This window comes from Pinus tabuliformis, chromosome X (assembly GCF_031772625.1).
Source record: "Pinus tabuliformis cultivar Carrire ecotype Pingquan chromosome X, CPIR1, whole genome shotgun sequence".
NCBI lineage: Eukaryota > Viridiplantae > Streptophyta > Pinopsida > Pinales > Pinaceae > Pinus > Pinus tabuliformis.
In genome coordinates this window covers 840459244-840482962 of record NC_142308.1, presented here as the reverse complement: position 1 = coordinate 840482962, position 23719 = coordinate 840459244, and the positions used below count along the sequence as shown (strand labels likewise).

General features: G+C 33.8%; 2 pseudogenes; both read left to right on the top strand.

Annotated features, from left to right (window-relative positions):
• Positions 1 to 8688: 8688 nt before the first annotated feature.
• Positions 8689 to 9321, top strand: LOC149142368 (F-box only protein 6-like; annotated as a pseudogene).
• Positions 9322 to 9400: 79 nt separating this feature from the next.
• On the top strand, positions 9401 to 16385 carry LOC149142367 (uncharacterized; annotated as a pseudogene).
• The last annotated feature ends 7334 nt before the right edge of the window (positions 16386 to 23719 follow it).

Genomic DNA, 23719 nt, shown 5'->3' with positions numbered 1-23719 from the left:
CTTGAGAGGCACATCGGGATATGGTTTGTGGTACAGACAGGAGGATGAGGTGAAGCTATGTGGCTTCACGGATGCAGATTGGGCAGGGAGCCCAATAGACAAAAAGAGCACATCAGGAGGGGTCTTCAGTATTGGATCGACAGCGGTTTCTTGGTACAGCAGGAAACAGAGATCCATGGCACTCAGTTCAGCGGAGGCCGAGTATATGGCAGCAAGTTTGGCTGCATGCGAGGCTATATGGATGAGGAAGATCCTAGTTGGTTTGTTCGATTCTCATTTGGATCCTACTGTGATTTACTGTGATAACCAGAGTTGCATTAAACTCTCGGCTAATCCTGTATTTCATGATAGATCTAAACATATTGACATCAGGTACCATCATATCAGAGATTGTGTGCAGCGGAAGATCATGTTACTTTCGTACATTCCAACAGAGGATCAGGATGCTGATATTCTGACGAAGGCTCTCACCAGGAGCAAATTCGAGTACCACCGAGGCAGGATAGGGGTTGCTGATAATCCATATCTTGTCGAGAGGGAGTGTTGAGATTGCAACAAGATGATGGAGCTTAGTGAAAAGAGTCGCCTTCACTAAGTGGGCCCGCAGGCTATTTTTGGCGCAAGTCTATTTTTAGACATATGGATCATGTCTATGGATTGCAGGTCGCTGTTTATGGATGATTGATCAAGTTGGGAAAAATAGATGGACTTCTATTTTTGATGAAAGTGTGAGTGATCAAAGTCTATTTTTAGACTGGCTGTCAAAAATAGAAAAGTCAAATATTATTATCTCACAATAATATTTGGACTATAAACTTAATCTTATTCTCTTGGAGCACTTCAGTTTGAGCTACAGATGTGGCACATGCAGCTGTCAGAAGGAAATACGCTTTTCTTATGAGTCAATTGAGTTGTTGCATGCATGACTTCAGTTAGAACTCAATCAGTTGAGTTTGGTGGAGTTGATTGTGGAGTTGATGGAGTTGTGTTCAGTTTAGCTTTGTTAAACTGGTTGTATTTAGTCTAACTGGCAAATAGACTAGAGATGAGTTGGGTGAATTAGTTAATAATTAATTCACAAGTTATTAACTCATAATACAACTAATGAATACATCAGTTAACTCAGTTGCATGTCAGTGCATGTTCAGTTCAACAGGGACAGGTGGTAGAGAATCAGATTGCTATCAGTTGTGACTATAGTTGTGCACCAGATCTTGCACAATCAAGGGATTGAGTATGCCAATGAGTTTGCTCACGTATTTGCCCACATTATAGCTTGTGCTCACGTCCAACAAAGTTTGAGTGACTATTTTGCATGTGAAAAACGAGTTTGGTGAGCCATTCTCATCAGTTCTTGAGCAGGTATTGAGCAGTGGAGGCAGGCAAGCAGTGGAAGAGATTTGGAGATCAGATCTGAGCTGTATTGTGTGTAACAGAGGTGGAGATACTTGTGAGAAGTATTATGTTGTGTAATGTTACATGACTCAATCATTAATATACAGATAGTTGGGGTTTTTAGCGAGATGCTTTCCCCGGGATACATACTGTGTTAATGTGTGAATGCTCTTGATGTTTTATTGTTATTGATGCTGCTATATTGATGATAAACGTAGAGGAGCTTATGTATTGTGTATGTTTTCTGCAATAGTACATGATCAGGATAATCTCCATTGAATATGTGTTAAATTATTCAAAATTTCTACATTCTTCCACTGCATCTAGTTGAATATGTCATGAAAGTCTTTCCAGTTGGAACAAAAAATGCATTCTGTAATTTTTTTCAATTTGAAATTGGTTATATTTCAATGTAAATGTTGCCACATTCCATATTCAAGTGCTAAAATATCTAGGATTTCAAGTTTCTAGTCATTAGAACTATGAAGGAATGAAAAGGGACACTAATATCGATATATTGTTTCCATTATATCATTCTTGTTGAACGCTAACTCCATCCTTGTTGAAGTAGATTTGTCTAAATCCTTATCTACAAGGGCTCAATCTAATGCCTTTCCAAGTTCTCTTGTCCCAAATATGAGCTTCATACCTACCAGTCCATCTATGCCTGAAATAATCACTCAATCAAACATCAGAAAAATCAAAATTGAGAGTGCATACTCACTCAGTGAAACAACATGACAACTAATGTTGGGAGTGCATACTCACACAATCAAACAGCAGGACAATCAAAGTTGAGAGTGCATACTTTGATAAAGGGGGAGATTTTAAATTCTTAGAAACTATATTACGAGTCAAACATGGTATATTTGACTATACACTCTTCATATCATAGGAAGAAAAGGTTGACCAATCACATATATTCATCTCGCAAATTATCAACCATTATATACTCTCAAATGAACCAAATTCTCAACTATATCCTGCTAAAAATGAAATGAAATGACACAAATTTTACTGTTGACTACTAATTTTCCCCATTCATATGGATTGAATAATCGACGGCATCAAAATAGGGTGATTTCTTGGGCTCCCAACATTGTATTCATTAATGACATTAGATATGCATTACAGTCCTCCCTCACCTATCGATCATCAAGAGAACTTGAAAAACTCTGCTTCATTTACAACAGAGTTAAAATGCTTAATATTTATATGGGATCCAAAATTTACCTTACATATTACACCCCCTTAAAATATCTTCCTCCATTTTTTTCCTATTCTAGTACTAATAAGACTAGTTGCAAAAACATATTTGGTGTTTATCTGCCATTTCAATTCTTTTAGCACTGAAAATAAGCTAATTAGGGAAGGACTAATTTCAGTGTATCATTTTCTATTATCTATTTACTTTTATTGTGTTGCTTTAGAATTGATAGCTTTGTTGATAACATGTTTCTATATAGGTTATTGTTCTGATGTCCTTGCATATTGTTTGACCAGATCAATTCAAAATGGGCAAGTGAAGCAAATGGCAGCATATCATGGACCTTGAGGTGCAAGACCTCAAAGACAAAATGACCTTCTCTAATAAATATTTAGTTTGGATGAAACTAAATTGAAATAGCAATAGTATTGATCGAGTTTCCCTAATCCCGTTAAAACGAGTTTCTGACTTTATCAAAGGAAAGGAAGTGAATCCCATTGCTCCATGTAATTTCATATGAAAAGCAAACAAACAAACAAAACAAAGAGATACCTCTGCATTGCGATATGAAATGTGAGTATTTTAAAAATGCATTGTTTAGATCCTTTGAAACCACATTCATCTTTTTATGTATGTACGAACATTTGAAATTTGTGGTGTAGTTATCATTGTTCATTTGGCCCAGAGGATAAAAGAGGAAATCCTCCAGCGAAACGAAGAACCTCATTTGTGCATAAGAGGGGTTGCCAATGCCATTTTATTGTGAAGGTTATGAATGAATTTCCTTATAGAACAATACTAAATTTTAATATGTATGAACATGAAGATGGGGAAGGTTGGCCTTGTCATGGCGAACATGACACTTCAGGTGATACCAAGACCTTGCATGGGCTAAATCTTTCAAGGGACGTTGTTACATAGGTAGAGAGTTGTTTATTTTTGGGAGTACATGTTGATATAGTGTATAGAACCCACATTAAGAGACATGTTGACATGGATGTTGCAACTCGGGATAGAGATTTCTTCTTTTGCAGGAAAGATATTGTAAATATATATAATAGTATGGTGAAGGGAAATTATCAACTTCACAAAAAGGATGAAATGAGTGTAAACCTTTGGTATCAAAAGCACCGGGAAGTTCTTTTCTTTTACCAAAATCCCAATGGTGTGGAGGTCCCTTTTATAATAGGGATTCAAACAAAGTGGATGTTGGAGACAATGGTCAAGCTATCGTACAATAGCTTAATAGCCATGGATTCAACATTTAATACAAATAAATATGGGGTAAGTCAGATGCCAATGATTGATTGAATATACTTATTTAAGTTGTAGACATTCAATATGATTAATAACTTGTATTTGACTTTATGTAACGTTGAATATGACAGTATCAGTGGTATACACTCATGGCATTTGATGAACAACAAAGAAAGGTGCTAGTTGCATGGGTCATGGCATAACGAAACACATCAAATGATATTGCACTATGATTGGAGCGGATCATGCACAAGTGTTTCCAAATCTATCCTGATTGTAAAATCAATGCCTTCATGGTCGATGATGCAATGGATGAAATCACTGCCTTGAGGTCACTTTAACATTGTCATGATAGAACCAAACTTGCATTTTTTCTAAAAATATCACATTAAAATGCATTGAATATGGTAGGAGGATCACAGGTTGTGATGTGATATTATGTGTTTGGCATGTATGGAGAGCTTGGTTAAAAAATTTCAATCCGTTACCCACTAATTCCATAAAAGGCAATGAGATGTTTAATGAGTTAGATTTCATCATTAAACACATTCTTAATTATGAAGTGGAAGATGCAATCGATCAATTTTTTTATCAAATTTGCAGATGATGAGAAGTTATTAGACTATTTCCACAATCATTGGGTTGTCGGAGATAAGATTTGCAAGTAAACAAACTTTTCGTATTCTACACATTTGTGTCTTCTATAAAGGTGATATATTGAGACATAGTTCTATTTTCAATTACCGATGTGGGCAAAAGGTTGTCAGTAGTTTCCTCATGCAAATCAGTGTTGAAGGAAATGTAACTAGGTTCGGTCTTCATAAATGTACTTTTTATATTTGTACTTATTCAATAAAAGAAATATTATTTTTATAATATATGTCAATGAGTTTCTTGCTCATTGAAATAGGTCTAACACACGTTAAGTGTTATAGGTGAGTCAAGGATTCAAAAGAAAATGTTGAAGACCTTAAGGGCATATTACAACATGTATACACTTGCATTAGAGTCAAAAGGAATACCTCCAAGCAAAGTCAAAGTCATCTCCTTGCAACGCAATCTTTCAAGCAGCAAAATGGTGAAGAAATAGACAAGTCAGCCTCAAGTCTTCATGTCGACCTCAAATCGGCTCAAAATAAGGAGAAAGACTCCTATAAGGATCCATTAGACCTCCTCAACGAAGAAGATAATCATCTCTGAAATCAGCGAGATAGAGGACGAGTAAAGGGTACCAAAAAGGAAAGTCTAAGGGTATCCAAGTGCAGCGAAGAAGAAGGGAAGAAGAGCGAAGTTTTTGGATTGTTTCTAGGGCTAGAAATAGTCACACGTGTAAAGAAAAAGGAGGACTGTATGCAGGTATAACAACAGTAACATAATATTCAAATATCCATCTTTGTTTGGGCTAGATATTAGGCCTACAAGGACTCTCACTCAAGCGAAGAAGTCCCTCTCTCAAGTGAAGATAAAAAGAGCCTAAACTACATGCTAACATATCACACGTGTGGGAATCTAGGGTTGTTGTACAGTCATATCAGTTTACATATATATCTCAAGAAGTATTTCATTGGAGCAAGAAAAGGGTTTCTCCATAAGCAAAGGACATCATCAAGAATTGAAGAAGTAACATCTCTTCTAGAAGCTCACAAAAGCAAGGTCTATCTCTAGACAAGGAACAAAGAAGAAGGTTAAAGTGTCTGAAGAAGGAAGACTAAGTTTCGAAGAACAAAGTGTAGAAAGGAGAAAGGACTTGACTTGTGCTTGGAGTACATCCTAGTCAAGGGTCTAGGGTTTGGCATTGATCAATAAAGAAGCTTCAATAAGAGAAAATTACCAAAGGGTTTTCCTCTCTAAGAGAGAGAGGTTTTGGCCCTGGTAGAGAGTTGGCCCTGGTAGAGAGCCAACATTTGTGTTATTGTCTTTATGTTTTTGGTAGCAGTTTGATGAAACACGCACTTTAATAATAGGAAGAAGATCAAGCTAAGATAATAATAAAAGTGCTTCACAATTTGTTATCAAGTCGAGAAGAATCCTAATATACATACTATCCCTTTATTCTTCGACATAAAGGAGACCAATAATGTTGCTGAGTCATGCCATTATTAGCTAAAAACAATATTTCTATCTGATAGAAAGAAAAAATGTGTTTGTAGGATGAATTGGTTGTTGCAAATGCTACTAACAACCGTTGAACCATGTTATTAGTTCAAGGTTATTGTCATCGTGAGAGAATAACTCGTGCTTATTGGGTGAGAAGTCAAAAAGATCGAGGTAAAAAATACCTTCTCACCTGGTATTGCATGGATTTTATAATGTGTGAATGTCCAAGGTCTATTCATGGAAATATTTGCAAGCATGCCAGAAAGGTTAATAGGTTTTATTTCTACTTGGATAATTCAAATCCATTGCTTCATCAGCATGTAGAGGATAACATATTCAATGACCCTCCTAAGATCAATATAGAGCCCCAAAACCAGGATGTAGATGTCGATGCTACTCTTATGGCCACAAATATTGTTGATGTAAATGTCGAGGCACTTCATTTGGCAAGGGAGGAGTTGTTTAGCCATGTACATCTCATTTTAGATAACCCTCCTACTACTTTGACGAAGACAAACCAGTTGACTGGTCTGGTTAAAAAAATGTTGGATGAAGCCAATAATTTGCACATTATGGATTTTGACTTCACACCTAGGTTGGGTTCTCTTGATTCATCTTTGAAGAGGAAGAAGAGTTTCCTTAGCCCTACAAAGAAAAGAAGAAGCAGTAGAAAAAACAATGGTTTGAAAATTGATTTAAGTGTTGATCCATTAGAATATGAACCATTTGAGTTTCAATACCTCAATAAGAAAGGTTGCCCTCAATCAAATAATGCCCTATCTATGGTTCCAGGTTAGTTTCATGTGTTGAATAGAGTCATAGTTTTAGATTTAATTATTTAGTCATCACCATTATTTAACATGTGGTAGGTTTATTTTTATATCAATGAAACAATCCACAACCATGGCGATAACCCAAGACCAAAGGGAGATGCAAGGCCATCCAACCTTACCTACCATGCTAGGTACATTTGACACTCTATTTCATTGTGTGTGCACAGATACCTTGATGCTCTAGAAAATTTCATTGCACTAACATATGACACTTTGCTAGGTAACTATAGAAAAAGTGGAGAAGCGTCATCTTCTACCATGACTGATCATCTGTGGAAGGGCTTCAACTTTAGTAGGAATCAATGAGTTATGCACAAAAAATAGGTAAGTACTTTTTAGAGAGTGTATGCATGTACTTTCTGAAGTGATGGGCCAATTAAATGCATAGTAACTTGGATAGGGTTCTTTCATTTATTTGGTTTGAGTGGTAAATTTTTTTTAATATTCCTTATTCTGCCATGTGCAATTTGCATGTGCCTCACATTACTTGGGCTGGTAATGGATATGAAAATACCTTCCTTGCTAAATTACTAAATTTGTTTTAGGACTGTTGCAACATGCTTTTGCAGCCCTAGTTGTCCTAAGAATATTGTTAGATAGTCCTTTAATAGGCCCATTTGAACCTGTTATCACCAAAAAATTGATCATCTAGCCTAATTTACTAGATGGATCGAAGTACAACATGTAAAACCAATTTTACCATACTTAAATTGCTTTCACTGTGAGAAATTACTTAATAAACCACCTTTGTTAAGTAATTTATAGTTAAACCCATGAAGAATAATTAAATAAATCACCATTTATTTGATTTTCTTCTAGGAATAATTAGTTAAACCATTGTTTTATTATTATTCCTTGTCAAATTTGACCCAATCATGAAAAATAAATAGATAAATCATTATTTAACTTATTTTTCTCTAGGAATAATTAATTAATCACTAATTAATTTTTATTCTTTGTCAAATTTGACTAAATCCTTTAGGAATAATTAAATAAATCCTTATTTGTTTATCATTCCTTAACTAATTCCTTGAGATGATAAATAAATCGTTTATTTACTTATTATTTCTAGATAAAAATTTAAATATTTTTTGCCTCCTAACCAAATATAATAAAATATTCCAAGTGGTTATTCCAAGAATGGGATCAATAATATTTTATTATTGCTCATTATTCGAGGATAACTCAATATTTTGTTATAAATAGAAGGGTTTTCCATTCATTATTCGCTTTTGATTATTTTCATTGTTGCACTCATTGTTGTAACTCTGATTATTTTCATTGTCGCACACCATATTTTTTTTAGGTTTATGCATTATAGAGGAGAGAGACTCTATAGAAGCTGAAGACATTTGAGGATAGTCAAGAACCCATCCCATAGAGGGAAACTGGTAACATTTATCTATTCTCTTCACAAGTGTTAATATAAAATTATTCTTTACATATCTGGTTTCCATTGGATGATTGGAGTTATTACTCTTTCTTTCGTTGTTTAATTATGATCATAGCATAGATCAAAATTTTGGCAGGTTTTGTTTCTATCAATAGTTGCAGATCTACAATGTTTAGTAGCTATTAATATTGTTGAGATTGTTTGTCATCCACAATCTTAAGTGGGTTCTTTTCGTATATCATTGAGAAGAAAACACTACAACAGACCCCTTAGCCCAATTTAACGAAGCCATTCAGGCCTGCAGATGGTATTCAAAAAATAACATTTTCTTAGGTATCACAACTTCCATGTCACTAGACCCGATACTAAATTTTGAAAAATCATATAAAAATTAAATATAGTATATAGATATATGATTTATATAATATGATTCTCAATATTTTTCTTGTGCTCATTAGTTGAGTGCCGACTTCTTGCAATTCTATTATTGTTTTCAGCATTGTCTTATGTGGGACATTATGCCTGAAACATCTTCAAACTATGGGATTGTGATGGAGAACCAACTGGTTCCTGTAGTCTTGAAAAGAAGTATTATGGGCACTCATGACGAAAGCAACTCAAAATAAAAGAGGAGAAAGTTAAATGCATCAATTTGATGTGAGGATCCTATGATAATAGATAACATATCTTGTGGTGAACTTCATGAAGATTTATTAGCAAGGGTGCTTGCACGGTTGCCTGTGTCTAGCTTCTTCCGTTTTCGTTTAGTGTGCAAAGGATGGAATTCAATGATATATTCTCTAAGTTTTTTGAATGTTTGTTCAGAAGTCCCATTCTGCTATCCATGGTTCTACATGGTGGACTCCAAGTTAGAGCAGGGCATTGTATATGACACAGAGGTCAAAACATGGCACCATATCAATCTCCCCTCTTGTCCGAGCAAAAATATGCAGTGCAAACCAGTGTCAACAACAGGAGGACTTATTTGTTTTGGGTCATCTCTTGGAAATTTCATTATGTGCAACCCTCTCACTGGACAGTGTTGCAGATTACCACATCTAAATATTACTCAGACCATACATGCTATCCCTATAGTTGCATCTAAAAATTCATATATGGTGACTTGCTTGGATTTATGATGAACGTATATGATTCATCAAAACATTATTGGAGACAATCATCTATAAGTTGTAACATAAAGGAGAGAAGGTATAGAAAATGCTATTTGAAACAAAATTTGGCAGCGATGATGGAACTGTGTATTTTTTTAACAGAAGGGGAAAAGTAGTGGCTTTTAAAACTCACAAAGTCCTATGGTATGAATGCCCCCCTCTTTTACCCTCACCACTTGAGTATTCTCTAGACATTGTGAATTGTGGGGGACATTTGTTCATGGTACTCCTCCTGGGATTTTTGGAAAGTGCCTATGCGATAATATGGGAATATAATGAGACATAGTTTGAGTGGGTGCAAGTATTAGCAATTCCCCCTTCAATGTCTTAGAAACACTATGAAAATAAATCGATATCAATTGTATAGGATATGACAACTTGATAATGATTTGTGTAAGTTCTCGCCAATTCAATAGTCAAATGTTGTGTAACATCTTGGAAAACTAATGGCTAGAATTCAACAAGTATTCTTGTCATTGTTTGTAAATAAATTTGTTGCATACAACATAGCTAGTGTATGGATTATAAATGCAATTTTCATGTATACCATAAGAAACTATAAATATAAGAAAATGAGATGAAGATCTCAGCTTTTTAACAATTATGAGATCCAAGCCATTGTCAAATTTACTCTATTTTGTGATGAAGTGCATTTCCTCAGTTTCTATCGAGGCTAAATATGTTATATATATGATTTGTATTTTCATGTGTGAAGAATGTGATAAACATAACTTAGACTTGAAGCAAACTATTTTTTTGCAATATACTTGTAGCAACAGGTGCAATTGGCCCAAATGTGTTGGTCACTAGAAAGAAAAACAAGTCTTTCAAAAAACATGTAGCAGTTAACTACAAGAGACCTATCATACACAAGTCAGAAGATGGAAGTGTCATAGGGAAAAATGTTTTCAAGGAGCGAATGACAGGCACAACAGATCTGCTAATGCTTACATACACATTGGATCAGCTGAATAAAGCAACTGAGAACTTCAGTCCTGATTGTAGAGTAGAAGGTTTTTTCTACCATGGTATCTTGAGTGGTACCCCTTTGGCTATTAAGCATATGAAGACAGGGATCTCGGATGAGCTGAGAAGTCTGTGCCAAGTTCAACACAATAATCTTATTAGATTTCTAGGTATCTGTAATGAAGGTGAGGATCATTCTTACCTAGCGTTTGAATGAAAATGGATCTCTCGGTGATTGGCTTCATGGTGGTTTAGTCATGAAAAACAAATTTATAACCTCATGTTCTCACTTCCTGACGTGGGATCAGAGGCTCCATATATGTCTTGATGTGGCCATGGGATTGCATTATATACATGAACACAAACATCCCAGTTATGTGCACAAGGACATCACAAGAAATAATATTCTGTTGAATGCAAAATTGAAGGCCAAGATAGCAAATTTCAACATGGGTACCAAGCATAATAGCTCAAGGACACCTGTGTACATGGATCCTAAATACATTTCTTTATTATTAGTGTGCATTGGGAGTGCATTTTTATTGAGATTTACTGGTCATAATACAATATTGAGGAGATAAGAACAATAGAGAGTGTAGAAGCTCACAATATGAAAACAATGCACATTTGGGAATGGAATTTTCATTGTGCATTGTGGATGAAAATGAGGATTGGATTTATCTTCAGCTCACAGTTTATTCATTGTATGCACACATAGAAGTGTGCTACTATCAACTAATTAATTAAACAATCGTTTGGTTTATAGGTTGTTTTCTGTTGTGAATCCCTTGTTTATGAGAAATGTTGTAATATAAAGAGAAGTGATGTTTAAGGCTTTGAAATCAAACTTTTTGTGGCTAGTGTAATTTATCAATTCTTATTATTTCCATTGTATTTTAGCACAATGGACTCTTCAAAGCAAATACATTTTCTTTAATTTGAAATTTGTTCAAGATACTAGAGGAATACTCTGTATAGTCCCATGGTAATCTGAAATATCTTATAGAGAGGCATTTAACCAAATTGCTTATGACTTACTTTTGGAGTGTAAGTTAAAGATTTTGCATGAATTTAGCATTGCCTGAGAAATAACTGAATGCAATGGGCACCCCCATTCTAAATATTAACCTTCAATTCCCTACACTTGTATGATATATTACTAACTCACAAGAAATGATGAAAGGGATGCCCATACTAGATTTGTGAGGCTTTATTCTTCATTTTCTTATATTTAGAAGTGAAACTCCCTCTTCAATATCTATTAAGTTTATGATTCAATCCAACATACTTTGTCGAGTGCAGAGTGACATGAAACAAAGTGTTTTGAGAGAGTTGATAAGTTGGTTTAGTCTTTGAGAATATCAAACAGGTCAAATACATGGTCAGATCATCTATTTCCGTGGAGGGATAAACTCGAAGTGGGTGATATGAAATTAGGAGTGTGTTATTCAAGGAATGCAAAATCAATCTAGCATAGAGAGAAGTATCAGTTTGTTGGTTGTGTTAGCCAATCATTTCATTCCAATTACTCGGTTCATTATATTGTGAATGGAATCATTTTGAGAAGCAACCATTTCTAAGTTTATGCCAAACAATAGCATTTTCAGATGGTGCAACTCCATTGTATAGTGACAATTTCACAGTAGAAACACAAAGAGGCCCTTATAATTCGATAATTTACACCGACTTCTCTACTAAAGTTACATAACATAGATTCATTACAATGTCCAAGAATGAAATGGTAAAAATGCAAACAATTTCCTGTAGAGGTGACAAAAAGATAAAAGAGGGTCAACAGAAGTTATCACTTCAGTTTTATGATTTTTGATGTAGAACTAACAATGCTAGGAGCATAGGTGTAACTCCATATTTATGAGGAATCCACATTCTCATGGTGGCTTGTGAAGTCCAGACCAACCACTTGGGAGTAAAAAGTTGTCCTTATGGCTCTTAGGGTCTAGATTACATCTGCTTGGCATTGAGATATAGTATGTTCCCTTGCAAACTGATCTTTTGTACTCGGGACATTCTTGTAAAAATGTCAAGGGGTTTTAATTATAATAGTGACAATATATTTTCCATGAGTGTATACATTTAAATAAACATGGTTGATATTTCAAAGCAATTAAATAGTGTGGAACAAAGAGGCACTAGATTTGTTTGCACATGGTGGTGTGACAAGAACACTAATGTGTTGAATGTTTTTCATACAAAATTATTTAAAGGTATAGTTTAATCCTATATGATTATTTTCAACTGAGAATGTGCAAATGTAATATTGGCTAGAACCAACGTTCTCCAGTTGTATGTCCTGTGGTGGGACCAAGACAATGGGGCAGCTGGAGTGAAGAAAAAAAATTTGCAATACAAACTCTGTCTTGTGGGTCTAAACTTGTCATTAAATGGGTCCAAAAATTATCCAAATCCATTCAAATATTTGATATGCTTTCCAGTTCCATGAGGGGCAGATGGCCAGTAGTACCGTCAATTTAATTTCTGAGTTGTGGAGCTTCATCTTGAAGTACAATGGGCCACCTTTTGAAGGCCGGTGTTGTAATCAATTCATCATATCTGAAGGGCAGAAAATGAATGTTTGATTATATTAACAATTTTATCAGTTGGGGTGTGGCCTGGTCTTTGATTGTAGTAAAAGTTCATCATTGTCCTTAACGGATACAAAATGAAAGTTGAATAAGACTCACAGTTTTATCAGTTGTTCCATGGCCTGGTGTTAATTTTTCCTTGAGTGCTTTAAGAAACATGCCCAAAGGGGCTGCAACTAGTGGCCATGTAGAGTGAGCAATATTCCTTAAAATTAAATCTCAGGTTTGAGGGATATATATTATGTCATGCTCATCTCAGAATCAAACTTGGCCTCATCCCTTCTGAGCTTTTTTTATGTAGTGGGGCAAACCATAGTGAGAATGTAAGCTTGGTGGATAACTTAGTATACACTAGCTTGGTGATATGTGGTAACCTATTATTGGCACCAAGGGATTCGATTACTATACATCAAAACCCATTACAAGTCCTCAACAATACAATCACATCTAATGTTACACCATTAATAGTTAAAAACAATTGTGAACAAAAGCTAGCATGGACAAACTTGTCCAACCACCAATAACCACAACCTTATGCAATGCACCAACACAGGTTCAAAAATATTTCGAAGAAAAGCATGTGTGTCATAACTAATCATATTGTAACCACTTTGATCCAAATTAGATTAAAACCAAACCAAAACTGAGTTGCAATTGAACAACTACAGGTATTACCATGCTCCACAACTTTGTGTAGTGATGCACAAGAACCCAAAATAGCTGCACAACATTCCCTCCTCACCCTACTGTCATCTAGAGAAGGCTATTTTGATGCAACTACAACTTAACATATGCTCTTTAAAAGGATGAGAAAAGCATCCCTTTCAATAGTTGAAGTTTCAATTGTTATTCCAAAAAGAAACAATACCATGAGAACATTTAAGAGTTATACCTCTGTCGTGATATCAGTTCATGATGTTACACCCAGATACAACTAGGCATAACAACCCAAAACATATGATGTTGGGAATATTACAAATAATTAATCATTTTGCATAAATTCAGTATAGATTTCAAGGTAATGGGCAATGGGACAAAGTCTGCAATTTTTCTTTCGATTATTGAAAAAGGCAAGTATTAATGAGTAATAAGAATCCCATTTTTTAATCAGTCTACTCCCTCATTAGCAGCAAAGGCCAAAATTGTTTTATTGACATTTTGAGATAGATACAAATTAAATAATGATTTGACTTAAAAAAATATTTCGCAAGATTTCAGTTGAAAATATAAAAGATAAAACTCAGTTAGACAACACCATAATGTTTTAATGGCAATCACAAGACCATGAACCAGTTATTTTTCTCAAAATACACTTGTCCATATACAACAGAATATATTACATTGTCCATAAATTTGTTACCCATATAATAAACCATAATTGTTGCAAGTTGGGGAAAAATAATATATTGACAGGTTCTTATTTAGTGAAAGAACCATGCCATGATAGACCCAATAAAAATGATAACAACAACCCATTTGCATACTGAGGACCTATCTTGATGTTGATCAATGATTTCTGTTGCAGTGGATGGTGATCCTATGCAATATTTGACATCTACATCCGCGCTTAACAATGCTATGGACATTATATCACTAGACATCCTTTAAATGTCTATAAAGTAATCGATGGTAAAAGATTAAAATTTACAACTCCAATTTATTGCTTCCCTATAAAGGGGTTTTAAATTGTCCTTCCAAACCCGATATATGCCTTTCATTTGATTACATATTAGCTATGATTTGGTGAAGACTTCAATATCATTTACATCATTTTTTTGCCTCTCTTAGCTCTTCAAAAAGGGCAATGTAGTATGCTTCATTGTTTGTCATCCTTCCATGTACTTATCTCCTTCCATGGAGCACATGATTTGTTGTCATATTGTGAAGGACAAATTTCACAACTTCTTGGCCTCGATTCAAAAAGCATGACCCTTCAATGCATAAACTCCACTTTTGCACATTTTTTTACACTTAGAAGACCTGGAAAATAAGATAACAATAAATTCATATTAGACAAGTAGGAAACTATCTATTTCTTAATACTCAACATATTTTCCAGTGATATATAATTGAAAAACTTAGTTATCTATTACTAATATATTCCACTAACTGCTAATTAATTGAACATCTTCTTTCCTTTAATGCCTTTCAAATACCAAGATAAGGAAAAACAACTTAAAAATATCATAACACACAACTAGCATCACAATGAAACAACTAACATCTCCAAGAAAGAAACACACAAAATTTGGGAACATTTCTGGTGGACACATCAAAATGAAACAACTAGCCTCTCCAAGCAAGAACCACGAACCATTTGGGAACATTTTTGGCAGATAAATCAAAATGAGACAACCAACATTTCCAAGCAAAAGCCTCATAGCATTTGGGAACATTTTTTGCCGATACATAAAAATGAAACAACCAACATCTCCAAGAAAGAAACATATAGCAAGATGGGAAGGGAACAGTCAAGCAAGCCTCCGCCAAAAAATACTAGTAGGAATTGGGTAAAAGAAAATAACAACAAGCCACCACAGCAAAAAAGTTTGTAGTTTGAGAACATTTTTGGAAGATACATCAAATCGAAAGAGTCACTGACACCATCCCTAGGCCAGAGAGAAATACAAATCATGGAAGAACAAAGAACAACAAACCTCAAAAGGATAGGCTTGGGATCTAGGAACATATTCAAGGGATGAGTCTTCCATGGAATGCTAAACCCGACGAACAAGCTAGAAAGGTAAAACAATTTGAAGTAGTAGATTCAAAATTTTATATGCCTCCATTCAAACCTTACATGGCCAAGCTACCTTGGCATAAATGTCCCAGAGCATTTCTTTCACAATTGTTTCTTTGTTATGGTAATTATTGTGGGCCAAATTGGTCAAGTGGGAAGGACCAAGGTGGTCTTCTCTAGGACAAGAAACCAATTGATTGGTTGGACTATTGTTGTTATTTCCATGATATCTATTATGATACACATGATCAAGCTGAAATGTTGAAAGTAGATATTGCTTTCCTTGAATGCTTGGAGAAAACTCAGATGAAGACAAGAGGAAATCCTCTCATTGACGAAGCTTACATAACAATGTGTATAACATGTAGTGTTTTTTTTCTCTTGTTTTTGCAATAGGTTATGTTCTATAATATGATTAATAGTCCAACAAAAACCTTCGATAATCTTTGCAACAACTATCACCTGAAAAGAAGTCATCATGGGTTCATATCACCTATATTTGTTAAACATGGTGATTTGCATTTGAATTGCATTCTCCAAATTTTAAATCCTTAGATGTTTCAAACTTTGACTTGGTAGAGATGTTGTTTGAACCTCCAGGCCTGAGGAACATCCTTATACCTTACTGGAAGCAACTTTTGAAGTTGATGCAAGCACAACATATTTTGGCTAGTAAAATTAGTGGCTTGAAGAGCAGAAACAATGGTGTACAACATCAATGAACATCCTCAACAATACATTTCTGATGTATTATCAAGCAACATTTGTCGAAGAAATCATTTTTAAGATAGTTGTCTCTTTGTATTTTATGTTGATAGTTTTCCAAAATGTATAGGTAAGAGGCTTTTTGTTGTGGAATTTATTTCTTTGGGCTGTGTACTATAATTATTGGAGCAACATTTTTGATGTCTTATGGAGCAGCATTTTCCAAAGACACCAAATGACGGTCAGACACCAAATTTTTTCTTGCCGCTAGGCTTATTGGTACTCGAATGGGACAAAAGGGAGGAATATTTTTAAGGGGTTGTAGGATGTACGGTAACTCTGAGATCCCATCTAAAATATCAAACATTTTAACTCTATTGTAGTTGAAGGGACAGGGGAAACAATTTAATGATGGAAACATATATGGAAATTTAAATGTCTTTTAAAAGCCCATACATCTATCCAATTGCCTCTTAAAATAAGGCATCTACGTGGGATGTTTTACAAAAGAGAGGAAAACAAGGGCCCGATTTATGTATTCTTCACAAGCTAAGTGAAAAATCATGTATCCATCTCACTAGTGAGGTATAGAAAGAATTAGAGGTGGGGGCAAATTCATCTCACTAGTTTAAGACTTATGGGCGAATCATTTATCCATCCCACTAGTTTAAGGAATGCTTGGGGGCGAATTCCATTGATGAAGCTATTTGTAGGTGATATACTCACCCAACTATTAAAAATCTCAAAGTTATTCCTTTGATCTCTTCATTGAGCATATGGCTAGATGTTGGGTCCCTATAATACTAGTGATTACCCCATTACTATTGTAGTTATACCCCTTATTAATATTGTTGTGCCCCTATTGCCCCCATATTGTTATTACTGTGCCCCATATAATTCCTCTATTGTTATTTTTGTGGCTTTATATTATTATTGTTAGGTCGGCTGGATTATATTGTGATTCCTTAGACTCTTATATATAGAAAGGAGGTTTTGTCATTTGAATCATCCAAGAATTATTCATTTACGAAATGTAAAGGAGGTTGCCCCCTCGAAGAGGCTAAATTCTAAGGCGTTGATCTATCTTTTCTATCTTTTCTTGAGCTGGTTTCATAACATTTGGTATCAGAGCTTTGGATTCTAGGGTTTTACTGCTCCAAACAAGTCATCGTGGCATTTTCGCTATAACTTTGTTTCTGCGACGTTTCAGAAGTTGCAAAAAAAACCCATCTGAGAAGACGTCGCGTTGAATCTCGGGTTCGAATTTCAGAACTTTTCGCACTATATTTGCGGAGATATGATCTGAGGAAGTTGGTCTTCTTGCAGACTCCTGAATTACATTCCAAACAGGTGACCTGGGGAAAATCGTCATAACTTTCTTTCTGAGCATCGGATTGAAATTTTGTAAGAAGGTACAGAAAGAGGACGGGCTGTAGTTTCTTGTATATATTTTTTAGAGCCAAAGGTTGAAACAGCGACTCGTGGCACGTCGTACAAGTTTGCTCTACTGAACTAGACTATAAGCAGGTCACTGTGGGAGATTTTGCATAACTCTTCCTTGGAGAATCCAATTTGGATAAGACTGGTGGCATTAGAAAGAGGACACAGAAGGCTACAATAGTTCGCAATTTCAGAATTGGATGATCCGAAATTATAGAGATACATCAGATTCAATATCAGGCTTCTTGTTATTACTGTGCCCCATATAATCCCTCTATCGTTATTTTTGTGGCTTTATATTATTATTGTTAGGTCGGCTAGATTATATTGTGACTCCTTAGACTCCTTTATATAGAAAGGAGGTTTTGTCATTTGAATCATCCAAGAATTATTCATTTATGTAATGTAAAGGAGGTTGCCCCCTCGAAGAGGCCGAATTCTAAGGCATTGATCTATCTTTTCTATCTTTTCTTGAGTTGGTTTCATAACACTAGCTCATAACACATTTTTGGAGGCAAGTTCATACTAACCAAAGTGATAGTGTGATGTTTAGAGTATGTCCATTTTTATGCTTTTAAACAAACTACTAGTGAAAACCCCTCAAAGATAGATCATTGCGCAACAAATTGACAAAAGTGACGCTTTGGTGGGGTCTATCAAAGGGATTTATACTTCCACAATAGATTATCAAACCTTGAATGTAGTTGAAGGGGCAGGGGAAACAATTTAGTAGTGGAAACATATATGGAAATTCAAATGCCTTTTAAAATCCCATACATCTATGTAGTTGGCTCTTAAAGATAAGGCACCTACATGGAATGTTTTACAAAAGAGAGGCGAACAAATGCCTGGTTTGTGTATTCTTAGTGAGGAAAGTGAGAAAACATTTAAAGAAGAGGCCAACTTGATAGTCAAGGTCCAATAAAAAACACTCCTTGAGCCTCGAGGAAGTGGAGAATTAAGTTGAATGTTCTTTAATTGAATATAATAGCCCGCTAAAAGGGCATCCAAGATCAATGTGATCTAATCAAAGAGGTTGCCAATAGGCTAGACAAAAAATTGAACATGTTCCTGGTTGAGATTGTCTACGACCAACTATACATAGAGGAGGAAAATAATGTTGATAGACGTGCATAATGTTACTTGAGTGTGGGAGTCCATGGTCTGTCTTGGATTATCGGTTTGGCTTGCTCATCGTTATGTGCCCATGATATCTAGATCTAGGAATTTTGTTTTAAAAAGTTTATAGCAACAATTAAATCATAGCTAAAATGTTAAGTTCTTCTGAGGATTTTCGATGTTAGGAGAAACCTATAAGCTATGTTGGGAAATTATGATCTCAAAAGCATATCATGGATCCCCAACGATTTTTTGTATAGATGCACTATGTTCAACCCCAGACCCGAGAATATAAACATATTTTCAGATATTTTTATAGGTTGTGGTTTAATGGTTTAGATGGCATGTCACCATGAACACAACCCAAGTTGAGTAGCTGCTAAGTGGATCCTAGGGTGAGATTATGATAATAAGCATGGATTCAACTACCACCCCCTTCAACACCACCCCTAAACAAGTTTAGAGACCATGAGACTAGATAATGCAATTTACATCCCACACTTAAGTTCCCTTGAGCATTTTATCACATACTCATGTAGAGATTTCAGTTTTAATTTTTTTCCATTTGTAAATTCATGCAATGTTAAAGTGCATTAATGTTCATGATAGGGGAGAACCTGTATCGAAATCTGGCTAGGGGAGAACTTGTATCGATAGCAGTGAATGGCGTTTTTCCTCCAGAAAGCAGCAACAATGGGCGTTTTTCCACCGAGGTCAATCACAACAACAATGGTCGAAAGGTTTTAGGATTCGAATGGTTCAATCTAATGCAAGACTCTAGATTTCTGACCTTTAAAGTTGTTTACACAAAAAAACCTACAACCATTGCTTGGATTGCATGGCTATAATCTCTGTAAACTATGCCCGAAGGAACATGAAAGTTATGGTTCATATGTTTTCCCACAACAAAGTGTGATCAGATTCAAGTACAAAGGAATTGAGTTTGGAGTAGTCTAACAACAGTAAATGACATTCAACAACAATGGGCGTTTTTCCACTGAGGTCAATTGCAGCGACAATGGTCGAATGTTTTCAAGCTTCGAATGGTCAAATGAAGTAGCAATAACCTATGTGCGGGGGTATGGTTTTAGGCTTCAAGGTTATTCGATTTAGAGGCTCTAGATGTTTTGTTTTGTTTGGTTGTTATCCTTTCTAAATACAGAGCGATTGACCTCGACTATAACAGAGGAATTTCCGGTGGCCGAAGTTGAATTTTTTTTCCGACCGACAAACAATTCGGGCAATTCCTCCGCCTGGATAGACTACTCCATCCCACAAATAGCAAGGAGTTAAATACTTTTGTTATGGAAAAGTTCTATAAGCGTATATGGGGAACACAGTTGGGTAGAAAGAACAAGTACTATGTTCAGGAATTCAACCCCACTTGTGATCTCCAACAAAAAGAGTACATTGGTGCTAGCATTCCGTGGAGATCAAAGATTCTTATTGCTCATTAAAGAGCTAACTCACATCAACTTCGGTGTGAAATGAGCTGGTGGAAAAGACCTAAAGCAACTTGGGAAGAATGAGTGTGTACTTTTTGCACTTCTGGGGTAGTGGAATTGGAAAAGCATTTCATTTTGGAATGTGATGCTTTCAGAGATATTAGAGACAATTATGACAATTTGTTAGCATCAATTCCTTGGCATTGTTTTTTCAATGTGGGGACTTTCAGAAGGTTGGGTCAACTCATCATCAGTTTGAGTAAGAAAAGGATTGAATTGTTGAAGGCAAAAAACAAGGAGGCTGGTGATCCCATAGACTATTTTTAGCCTCGTAAACACTAAAATATCATTCATTCACATATTCATCTTTTAATTTTATTTGCATTCAATTCTTTTTTTTTACATAAATTTAAAAATATTAATAAATTTATTTATATCTTAAAAAAAATTAATTTATATTAATTTCACATCTCAATCTCAATCCCCTTATTAGCCATTAATTATCTCATAATGAAAATATATACTACACAAAAAAACATTAGACTTTATTATTAACTTAAATATATGCTACTACACCAAGAAGATATTAAACTTTATAGTTGAACTTGTGAAAAATGATTACCACTACTATTTCTATCAATCATGCAAAAAAAACTTCAATGGACAGACGCACAAATAGATTATTCATAAATAAAAACTCATAATCATTTGAATTCATCAAAGTGGTCCTAATGATTAATTAAGCCTGACATAAACAAATTAATAGGAGCAATTTTTAATTGCAACTCGAAAGTCGTACCTTTTACAACTTCATTTTCTTAAACATGAGGGGGCATCTATGAAGAAAAGCGACGATGGTTTAATATATTTTTTTCCTAAAAATGGCAGGTGTGCGATTCTGGGTAGTAAATTATGTCGGAGGTAAGGGAGAAATTACACTTTATTGGTAAATAAAATAAATATAGAATATGTACAACGATGAAATTTTGACTATTAAATCAAAATAAAAATCCTTTGTTCAACGATCAAACTTTGACCACAAATTACCATAATATAAAAGTAGGACGATCACAGTAAAATGAGCAGATGAAAATTACAATTGCTAATCGTCATCCTTGACAATATGAAATTAAAAATATTATTTTTGTTCATAGTAGCATGATAATAATTAAACAAATTAATAAAACTTTGACTAATTACAACTATTTATATTTGAAGATATTATTAAGAGAATACTTGTCACATCTGAGTTAAAGTTGAAATGATTCAAGGAAGATATTTTGTGGTGCAATGATTAGAAGGTTCTTCTCATTTATTCATTCCTTCTAACCTATTTTTTTGGGAAAGTATTCTAGTCAGTGTTCTTAGTCTATTTGTTACATGTAGAAATGCTGGCTAGAATTTTGAGGGCAACATGGATATGAAAGAAGATCTATGCTTTTTTTCTTTCCGACAAATAAATAAATTTGAGGTAACTTAAGTAATTTCAATTTCCAATTAATTTGAATATAATTTGAATAATAATTTTTTCGAAAAGAAAAAATAAAAATAAATTATATTGATGGTGGAGAGATGTATAATTTGATGATAAGATCGTTATGTATTTAAGTGTATTTTAAATATGTTAAATTTTGTTTTTTATATTTTCTAAATTATTTATTTGAAATAATAAATTAAAATATTTTAATAATTTTTAAATATTTATTTATATAATTATAATAATATAAAAATTAAATCTAATATATATATATATATTGGGAGATCAACAAGAATGATGCATTGCAAAACATAAATAACATTAAAGATATTGTTACTTTTAAGTTCAAAGAAAAATTGTGGTATGAGAAAGATTTAGTGGCTAAAAGAAAATTAAGTTATTATAAGAAGGTCATCAACCCCACCCTAGAAGATCAAAACTATCTCTCTATTTTAACTAGCTCAAAGAAGAAAATTAATATAGCAAAGATTAGAACGAATTCTCATGAGCTCCATAGTGAAACAGGTCGTTGGGCAGTTCCTACAATGCCATGGATGGAAAGGATCTGCCATATATGTGAGAATAGGAGCATCGAGGATGAAAACCACTTCCTCTTAGAGTGCCCTGCGTACAACCACATTAGATTTCAGTTTCACAATCTTTGTTACAACTCTGACCTTCCTAGCCTTTTACAATGTCAAAATTATAGTGAACTCGGGAGGCTTCTCTCCAAGTTTTTTGAGCATAGGAATAAAATCTTAAATCAAAATAAATAATTTGTTTATTTAGGTCCGATAGATCATTGTTTGGTTTCAGCGGACGTTAACCATCATCATCATCATATATATATAAAATCCAAAATAATAATTATATATTTAAAATATCAAACTTATCAAAAATTAAAAAAAAAAATAATAAACCAAAATTTTCTTTGTATTCTTATTTATATCATAGTCTTTTTATTTGAAATTATTCTCATACATAGAATAATTCTCTACAATTTTTCCATCTCATGAATCTAGAATAATGAAGAAATTTTAACATTAATATATTAAATAAATATATATAAATTAAAAGTAAATTATATATATATATATATATATAATTTGATAAAATTAAAAAAATATAATATAATATAATAATAATTTTGATTTATTTATTTATTTTAAAATTATATTTATATTTTAAATTTAATTAAAATTTAAATTAATAATTTTTTTTTAATATGTAAGGATTAAAAAGAAATATGTTAGTCATAAGTAAATTGAACATATGTTTTATTGGTAAAATGTGAAAGTATTGTGAATATTGAGAATATTTGGGAATCAATTTTTTTTTGTCACATGTTAAATCTAAAAGATCATATAACTTGACAAAAAAAACTATCCTAATTTATAAAAAGAAAATCTTTTAAAAATAAATTATAACAAATTTAATTAGAAGATTAAAGAAATTGATGAATTAGTATGATTTCATTATATGTGAAACATTATAATCTCACATTATGAATGAAGTATTTTGTTTTAAAATAAATTATAGAATGAGATAGAAAAGGTGTTATGGGATGTGTTTTTATAGAATACTTTATAATAATAAAAGATATTTAGCATCTCATCATTGTAACTCTTTATTGAATATTTTTTATGATTAAAAATATATAATCCAATATTACAACTTCCCATTAGAAGTGTTATTAAATAAGAATTAGAATTTTGACACATCAAAACAATTAATTAGTAAATTGTTTTTGGAATAATCTAACACAGGATGATACCTTAAATTGATTCCTCTCATTAATGAATTATTCATTAATGAGATTTTTTTATTTTTATATTTTTTTCATAATAGCAATGTAATAGAATAGTTTTTA